The 10,413-nt window shown below is 35.7% G+C and overlaps 1 protein-coding gene across 3 annotated transcripts in view; it reads right to left on the minus strand.

Moving 5' to 3' along the window:
• Positions 1 to 10,413, minus strand: part of LOC138176135 (scm-like with four MBT domains protein 2) — a 311,257-nt gene that overhangs the window by 296,293 nt on the left and 4,551 nt on the right. The gene's annotated exons all lie outside the window — the stretch shown is intronic.

The raw sequence follows: 10,413 nt of genomic DNA on the forward strand, positions 1-10,413 counted from the left end.
GAAGGAAGGAAGGAAGGAAGGAAGGAAGGAAGGAAGGAAGGAAGGAAGGAAAGAAGGAAGGAAGAAGTAAAGAAGGAAGGAAGGAGGATAGATCTAGAATATCAAGGGAAATGATGAAAAAAAAGTATGGACAAGTAGCAAGAGGATTTCCAGACTTCAGAACTATATTATAAAGCAGTAGTCATCAAAACCATCTGGTATTTGTAAAGGATAAATCGATGCAACAGACTAGACAAAGAAGATTCAGAAACAAAAGAACTCAATAATTCAGTGTTTGATAAAGTAGAAACTATAAATTACCTAGGGAAAATCTCCCTATCTGATAAAAAACTTCTGGAAAAACTGAAAGCATAAATTAGCCTCAGACCAATATCTTACACCATATTCTACAATACATTCTAAATGGATATATGATTTTAATATTAAAGATCATATTATAAAAAAATTAGAAGATTAAAAAGATCATACACCTTTCACAGCTATGGGTAAGAGATGCATTCTTAACCAAACAAGAGATAGAGACAATAACAAAAGAAAAAATAGATCACTTTTTGAGTATTTAAAACTGAAAAGTTTCTGCACAGACATTAATGAATCTAGGATGAGAAAGAAATGGTCAAATGGGAAAAATCTTTCATATCCAACTTCGCAGGTAAGGGTTTGGTTTCCAAGATATATGATAACAGCTACTCCCCAATAGATAGTCAAAGAAGATGAACAATTATCAACAGACCTGCAAAAGGATTCACAACCACATGAAAAAAATGCTTCTGATTACTAAATAAGAAGAATGCAAAACAAAACAATTCTGAGGTTTCATCTCACACCCTACAAAGCGGCAAAAATGACGCCCAAATGGCAAATCAGTATTAGAGGTTACAGAAAATAGGCACACTAATACATTGTTGGTGGAGTTGGGAAGTGGTACAACCATTTTGGAAAGTAATTTGGAATTATGCAAATAAAGTGAGTAAAACTATCCATGCCCTCTGAACAAAAGACTTCATTAACTAGGTTTATACCCTAAGGAAGCCATATGTAAGGAAAAAATTCCCATAAACTCCAAAATATTTATAGCGATACTTTTTGTGATAGTTAAAAATTGGAAACAAGGTAGATATCCATTCATCAATGGAGAAATGGCTAAACAAATTCTGGTACATGAATGACATGGAATATTGCTGTGTTGTAAAAATTTATTATGTGATAACTACAAAAAAGCATGGGAAGATCTATATGAACTGATGCAGAGTGAAGTAAGCAGAGCCAATAAAACAACATACACAACAACCACAACGATGGAAATGGAAAGAACAATGACACACCAAAAAATCAAAAGCAAACATAACAAAATTATAAATCTCAAACAGGACTCAAATGGAGACATATGAGAAGATACCCCACCCCCAAACCTACCCCCTTTGTGGAGATGGGAGATTTTGCACATGTTTTCAGACTTTTTTGATGAAATGATCAGTTGTGCTGAGCTTTTATTCTCGCTTTTAAAAGTATTATTTGTTATATGGGATGTGTCTCAGGGAGGGGGAGAGTTGCATGGCATACTATCATGATGTAAGAAACAGAAAATATCAATAAAACCTCAAGAAAAAAAGAACATAAATTCTCAGCAAGCCAAAGTAACTGACCCTAAAGACATGTGCAGAGTTCAATTAGAAGCTATAGTTCTCCCAGAAGAACATGATAAACTTTACAGACCTGAATACCATACGAAAAGAAACATCCAGTATTTCTGAATATTGACAATGAAGTACAGATTGAATAAAACCACAGATCATTACCAAAGAAAAACTTTAGTCCTGAAACTCTAAGGCATGTAGTGGTAATATTTCAAAATTTCAATACCAAATAACAAAGTCTGCCAGCAACCTGGAGAAAGGTCTTCAGCTATGAAATAATCTCAATTCCAATCACTCAGTATTACTAGTAGTCAAGAAATCAAAGAAAATAATAGAGTAGAATGGTCCAAAAAGCAGAGGAACTCACATGTCAACCCCAAATAATATTCTGCAAACCTGAGTCTAATAATTAATGGGAAAAGAGAGATTTTTAACAAAAGAGCCATTTGTGAGATTTCTGGAAGAGAGAGACAGAGGCAAGGAAAAGGGAGGAGGGGGAAGGGAGGAGACAGACATGAGCAGAACATCCAATTCAAACATCCCAACAAGGGTAAATAAATATATGTCAAAGAAAGACTAAGAAATGGAATTCTCTCGTATCTATAGATTTTTTTTTAAGGGAAAAAATAGATTGAGTAAAAGAGACAAAAATGAGAAATAAGAGATCTAAGAAACTCAAGATTTAGAAGGATCTTAAGTAATCAGGAAACAGGAAAAAAGAACTGAACCAATATTCTTTGGACTCAATCCCACTCTAAGTATATCACTATCTTTTGCATGGGTCACCACAATGGGAAGCTCTCAAAACCTGGAGGGAGGAGTGTAAAAGACAGAGGGGAGCTGAAGGTATAACCCAGCCGTGGGGAATCTGAGGCCTTAAGGCCACAAGTAGCCTTCTAGGTCCTAAAGTGAGTGAGGCCTTTTGACCAAATCCAAATTTGTAAAATTCCAGTTCGTCAAAAGACTGTACTTAAGGACCTAGAAGGCCACATGTGGCCTTAAGGCCCCTGGATAACCCCACCAAGCCTGGGGGTAAGCAGAAAAGGGATAGTAATTTAGCGTCTTAACAGTAGTAAATGGTTTTAGGATAGTTAGGTAAAAGCAATAGAGGGGAAAGTCTGGGATAGGAAGATTGGAAGGCAGGCCTCTCCTTTCAAGAAGAAATTAAAAGATGCTATTAAAGAAAAAGCCCAAGGGAGTGGGGGTGGGAGAGAGAGAGAGTGCATGTCTGTAATGAGAGTCTTATAATGAATAGTTTTTGTCTAGGGTTAGGGTTCTTAATCTGGAATCACAAAAATCTGTATTTCAATATAGCTGGTTTCTTTTGTAATTCTATGTATTTTCTATTATGCATTTGAAAACATTATTCTGAGAAGAAGTACATAGGCTTTACCAGTGTGCCAAAAGAATCTATGGTTAAGGGGCTAGAGGACCTCCTTTTCAGAGCAAAGTTAGTATTTCCCAGGACAGCACTCCACCCCAGAAAAGAGAATGTATAGGCTGGGGTGGGGCTAAGATCACCTTAATAGCAATACTACTATGCTATAAGAAATAATGTACTCAATGATCTTAGAAAAACACGGAAAGACCTGCACAAAATAATAAAGGGCAGAATGAGCAAAACCAAGAGAACATTGTACACAGAAACAGCAATGTTTTTTAAGAAAAACTTTGAGCAAATAAAAGTAATTTTGACTATAACAGACTATAACAGATAATCCAAATTAGCTCTAAAGGACATATGAAGGAAGACACTGTCTGCATCCTGATGGATATATTGAATAGTTTTACTTGTGTGTGTGTGTACACCTATTTGTGTCTAATGGTAGCAAGGAAAGAGAAGAAAAAAATGAAAAAAAAGAAAAAATGTATATGCTACCTTTTTATATACTTAAAAGGAACTGCAAGTTGTACAAAATATATTTGTAGTTTTATGTGCATCTTTTTTATTACACTATGTTTTGGAAATGTTGGTTTTATTCCATAAATTAAAATTAAATAAATATGAAAAATAAAATAAATGATGGAAGAGAAAATTTTAACCACATGCTTATGGTGTGGGGAGGGAATGCATAAATACATTTTTAAAAACAGAAAAATCAAAATGAGGCTTGTTATAAAGATAATTTATATTTACCTTAAAATATGATCTGTTTTCATCAATGCCCTGTGAGATAATGGGCAAAAATCATAACTGGTCATTTATAACTGGAATCACTAATAGAGTGGTAGAGTAGAAAGAATACTGTATTTGGAGTCAGATAGTCTGGATTTGTTTGAATTCTGGCTCTGCCGCTAGACAAAGTCACTTTAACCCTCTGTGCCTCAGTGATTTCATCAGCAAAAGATGATGCTGAACTCTTTCTCTTTGTTTTTTTCCTACGTTCTCTGTGACCTAGAGAGCAGTTATTAAGTAAAAACAACTGTGGAAAAAAGCACTTAATTTAGAAATCAGGAAAGCCCAGTTCAAATCTCAGCTTAAATACATCTGATCTGTGTTGTAATCAGGGACAAAACCATCGTACCTCTCAAACCCCAAATTTCTTTACCTGTGAAACAGGGATAAGGTTCATACTATATCCATCACAGGGTGGCTGTAAGAGCAGTGCTTTGTTAAATTGATAATACTCTAAAACATGTCAACTTCAGAATTCCATATATCTGGTATATGCTAACCACCAGACCACATTTCCTGTCCCCCATTTCCACCTCTTAAGGAATATGAAAGCCAAATGATTCTCTGAGAATTCTGTTACTTCCACTTGGCAAACATTGATTTTTCTCTTGTGCTTTGAAAAGAGCTGAAATTAATTTTCATTCATATAGAGTAAAGAACCTTTGTTTTGTCAGCATCATTGCCTGAGGTCAACTCTGCCATGGGAATAGGGTCTATGAACAGCTGATGAGCCAAGAGAGGAAGCACAAGACGGTGTTTATGTATGGCAAAGATAAATACCAGCTTTTGTTTTTTGTCTTCAGTTTTCTTCATGATCAAGAAAATCAAATACAAAAGAAAAGCCAAAAACTTAAGTTTGAATCCAAAGTCTGTTTTCATCAGCTGCCAACACTTTTTAGAAAATGAAAATGCCACCTCCTCCCCAGTGTCTTTTGATTTTTGCTTTCCACCTCTTCCAGAACAGTTTTCTTATTTTTTCTTGTTTATGTATTTAAGGAGTAGGTACCAGTACTGATAGAGGAAAAAAAATGAAATCAATTTATAATCAAAATTGAATGCTGTTCAATACCTTAGCTGCAATTTCAGAAATTTTTAAAATCTTTAAACTCTTACATCTCATTCCTGTTTGCTACTCAACCTTTTTTCAAAGTTCATTGCCCCCACATTACCATTTATAATTCAAGTCACAAGTCAGTGAATATCATTCTAGTCTACCCAAAATCACATTAACATTAATGTCTTTAGAACTCAATATGTGCCCTGCACACAGTAGACACTTAATAATTAAATGAATTAAATATTGTAGAGTTGATGTAAACATTGGCCTGATACATTAAGTTCTAATGGTCTCAGCAGCAAAGCCATTTGATGCCTGCTGTGCTTCCAATAGGGCTGCCTAGGCATCTTGCTGTCTGGGCCTCCTACCAATAATTCCTAAATGAAAATGGTGACTTAATCAACATTTTCTGGTCTCATCCCATAGTACAATTAAGGCCTTCCAAAAAACCACCGACGGTCAAAACTAGCCTTTAACATTTTGGATTGAAATTAGCATTTAAGAAAAATATCATGAGTAAAATTGTCTATTTTACTTTTTATTATCACCTCTATCCCTTGTATGGCTAAAATTTCCTCTTAGCCACAGTTTTTCAAAGTACCTCTATCCATTCTCCTATAATGTTTTTTTGATATGACCATTTCAATTTTGGTCACATATCCATTTGGAACTTATTGTAGAATAAGGTAAAAAGTATTAACCTAAACTTAACTTATGCCAAAACTGCCTTCCAATTCTCCCAAAAGTCTTTGTTGAATAAGGAATTGTTATTCTAATAGTTTCTGTTCTTGTGTTTACACAACACTAAAGCAACTTTGTTCAATTGCTTGGCTTGGCTAATTTATTCCCCTCAGGTCAATTTCTTTATTTTTTTTCCATCAGTTATCAAGTAGAAGCAGTATGGCACCATGGATAGAGATGTAGTTGGGTCTCCTATCCACAAAGACCTGAATCTCACTCACACTGGGTCATTGTGACTTTGGCCAAGTTAATTTCTTTCAGTGGCAGTCATCTCCAAATTTTTTATCGTGTCCCTCTATCGTTTTTTTTTTCTAAGGGGTATGTTGAAGGTGGAGAACTTTCCCAAGAGTACCTCCATAGCTCCTGCTGTGGGTGTCTAGCTAGGGTCGATTAATAACTGCCCTGACAGGCCTGTACCTCATTCACAAAGAGGAAGACTGGAAGATTGCACAAGGAAAGGAAAAGGTACAGAGAATTATGGGTCTGCAATGGGTAAAGCATAGCTATGGTTGTGGTGGACATGCAATCTACCTTTGGGTGGACTTACCATACACTACTTGGGATATTACCACCACCACACCTTTGGAGACAAACCCCAAAGATAACTCCCTAAAAAGTATAAATGATAGATGCTGATAACACTGGGAGAATGTTATTTCCTATTATTAGTACAGGACTTCCTACACTAATGAAGTCACAGATGAGTCTAAAAACATAGTTTTGATAACTACTGGGAACACTGGAGCTACTTCATTCCTACTTTTTGTCATTACTTCCCTTGAGATTTCCTGATCTTTTGTTCCTCCAAATTAATTTTATTGTTTTTCCTAGTTCTAGAAGTAACCTACTTAAATGATATTAAATCTGTATCAATGCAGCTATACTAAAAAAAGAAGCGGTAGCTTGGGAAAAAAAATTGCAGCAAATCTCTGAGAAAGCACTGATACCCAAGACATATAGGAAACCTATTATAAATATATAAAAAGATCCACAAACAGGGGGGTCTAAGAATTAGAACAGGAAGTTTTCAAGAAAGAAAAATAACAAGCTAACAACAACCACACCAAAGAATGCTCTGAAGCACTTTTAAGAGAAATGCAAATTTACGCAGCCCAGGGGCTTCCCCTCCAACCATCTGACTGGTAGATATAAATGATAATTGGCAAAAGTCAAATACACTAATGCATTATTTGGAGAGCTATGAATGGACCCAACCACTTCTGAAAATAAAAACATTTATAATAAAAATTAAAGTTCAACAAAGTATTTTACACACATTTTCTCATGTGATCAGCAAAATAATCCTAGAATTTAGTCATGTCTTATTAGTAACTTCATTTTATAGATGAAGAAACTAAGCTTCGGTGAGCTTAAGTGTCTTGCATAAGATAAAAAAGGCTAGTCTCCAAGGTGAAATGCCAACCCAGGTGTTCCTGACTCCCACGTTCAGTGTTCCTCTTATGCCTTGATTATGGTAGTGGTATTGAAAACGGTATTGAATTATGGCAGAAAAGTTACTGAGTTGTACAAAACCTCTGACCCCAACCATACCACTTTTCTACGTATATAACTTAAATTAGTCAAAGACATTGTGAAGGGTCCCGCATGTACAAAACAAATATATAGCAGTATTGTACAAACTGTGGTATAAGAATGGAGTGCAAATCTATCACATTATAAAGAAATGACAAAGATGAAGAATTCAGAGAAACTTGGTAGGCCTATATCTACTGAGCCAGAATAATTCATACAATGATCATAAGAATGTAAGTTTAAAAGAAAAAAAGTAAAAAAACATTAGAATTATGACCACTGCTTGACTTCAGAGGACTTATGGTAAAACATACCTCCCTCTTCTCATCAGGGAAATAGTGGACTATGGCTATAAAATGAGGCATATATAGTTGGTCAGACAATGGCCAGTGTTTGTTTTTCTTTGCTGTACTTCCTAGTAACTAGGGAAAATTCTATTAGGGGAAGAAATAGTCCAATAAGACATTTTAAAGTACTTTAGGTCAGTACATGGACAATGTTATTAACACAGTCAAAAGACCATCCCATTAGTCTTTTATCCCCTTACCTACCAGACATAGCATCCCTGGTTTTTAAATGAGTGGCAAACAGTAAGAGTAATATGCCCACAGACCACATATGATAGCAGAGCCTGAAAACATTGTAATTTAGACTCTCAGTTCCTTCTTAAATTTGACTGATATGGAAGAAAAGCTACCAAATTTAACACAGAACGAGTCTATTTCAATAATTTGAGGGTTTCTTTGTTTTTGTTTTTTTAAAGAAAGGCTTTTCCCATTCAACAAAAATTCCATGGAAGAATTCACAGGATGAAAATCTTCCCCATGAGGAGTTAACAGTACATCTCTTTGAACCTTCTCAACAAAGCCTGCAATGTCATTCCCTACCCTACCTTGCAGAATATTTTATTTCATCAGATAAACACTATGCATCTAGAGACACATTTTTATAAAAATCAAAAAGACATGACAAAGAAAATAAATACAACAGCCCTATTCTCAAACAGGTGTCAAAAGACAGCATCTCCTAATAAGAATAAGTGATATGAAAGTGAAGATAGTTGATTATGGACTCCTAGATAGTTGCCATTTATAAAGATGCCAAGAACTATAAAAAAAAAATTATGGCCTTTTTTTTAAAAGAATTTTCGATTTAATATTGATAATAGGGGATAAGATGATAATGCATAAAATGATATGCTTACTATAATTATCTTGCAACACTAGAGTTAAGCGTTTTAATTTGATAATTGTAGAAAGACTGCCACCAGGTAGATATCCCTGGTTTTCACCCTAAGGGCAGCCCATCTTTTTCAATCATATCTCTTTGATGATTGTACTTGAGACTTCCTCCATAATTCTTTGTCATTCATAGATGTTGCTATTTGCTCATATTCACCTCACACACTTCTCTATTGCCCTCTGAGTGACATTTATTATTAATTCCTCAGACTGTAGTGTTCCATGACTCATAGACATACAACAATTTTGAGTAGTAAGCAACTTTTAAAAGCTAAGATTTCATGTCTTATTCCAAGGCTGCCAGCTAAAAAAAAAAAAAAACTCGTTTACAGTACATATCTCTCCTAATAAACATCTGGCATACAAATATGGTTAATGCATGGCCTTATTTTCCACATTGTATCATCTTTCTTATGAACTGTCCTGAGCTTTGGGGGTTTGGAGTTTTTTTAATCCTTCTAATCTTTCAAAAGGAAGGGAGTGGGAATGAAAGTCTTGGGCTTCCTGTCTGATTCTACTGAAAAGTGGGACAAGGTATTTAAATGGGTCGTGGAATCTTCATCTTTGGAATTTAAAAGTAAAATAAGGATACTCTTTAGTCTCACATGATTCTATATTAAGAATGGTTGCTGGGATAGTGAGAGCTGAAACAAGTCACACACTTCTCAGAGGATTCTGGACCCTTAGACAAACACAAAGCAACCATATTCCCACATCATCTGTTAACTCTCCACTTAAGGACCTTTCAGTTTTAATTTCTCTACCCCTCTCTAGTCCAGCTGCATGTCCACATACTTTTGAAACCTAAGTCATAAAGTTAATTTAGAGATGACCTAATCCAACCATCTCATTTCACAAGTGAGAAACTGAGACCTAAAAAGACTAAACCATCTTCCCAAGGATTAGATTGGGCTACATTGAAGAGACTACCTATGTCACACTCATATTATTTAATTTCAGTTCAGAAGACAGATTATTTAGGTATACTTATTACATAGGCTAATAAACTCAAAAGAATTTTAGAACAAGAAAGGGCTTTGGAGACCATCTAGCTCAACTCTCTCATTCTGCAAGTGAAGAAGTTGAAGCCCACTGAGGTTAAGTGACAACCCCAATCTTCTTCAACAGGATCTCAGTACAACTGAAACTATGTCCAAAAGTCTAGTATAAACAGAGCTGGTGGTAACTCCGAATGGACACTCAACCTCTTATTTTTGCTCAAAGAGATGCCATGTAAATAAAACCTTTTTTTCTCTTTTCTGGTAGCAGACAAGCAAGAGGGGAGCTTTAAGGGCTTAGCATGGTCCCTGATTGTTCTTAATTACATACAGAATTCCTAAACTCCCCAAAGTATATTTCGATTGAAGTACATCCTTCCCTTTCACTTACTGCTAAAAACAAGGTTTCCATCATATAGTATCCCATACATATAAAGTAGGGTGGGGAGAGAGGAATAGAAGAGAATGATTACTAAAACAAAGTTAGAGATGCCTCCTTGGCTGGGTTTGGGCAGGAATGGGTTGTGGTAGTTTAGAATTCCTCATGATAAAGAGGGGAGAGGGAAAAATCCTGAGCCACCCAATCTTCTTCTAGAATTCATTTTGCCATTTAAAGAGGAAAAAAAAAACAAAAAGAACGCAGACCAGGGTTATTTATAGTCAGGTGAGTTCAAAAATTAGTCTATAATTGCTTCAAGAAAAGGTGAGGATAAAAAAACACTTTCCAATCAATTTCTCTTCATCATTGGTGAATTTCAGTTCCCAGCTGGACAGCATATCATAGTTAGAATAAGTCTTGGGTGGCCGGGTGGGGAGCTTCAGCTATTCAAAAACACTAGGGGGAGGTGGTTAAGAGAAGGGAGGGAGATGGGGGTGAAGAGAAGAGAGATGATTAGAGCGCAACCATTACCAAGCCCGGCAATCTGAGATTTTCTCCAGGGTGTTTCTGCCAGAAACGGCACAGAAAAACCCAAAAGGCTTCAAGATCACAAATTTAAGGCCTCGGGAGCTGTCAGATTCCCAGTTTGGG

Source organism: Petaurus breviceps, unplaced genomic scaffold (genome assembly GCF_028583685.1).
Source record: "Petaurus breviceps papuanus isolate PSGF00001 unplaced genomic scaffold, PetGlider_PUasm1.0 81, whole genome shotgun sequence".
Lineage (NCBI taxonomy): Eukaryota > Metazoa > Chordata > Mammalia > Diprotodontia > Petauridae > Petaurus > Petaurus breviceps.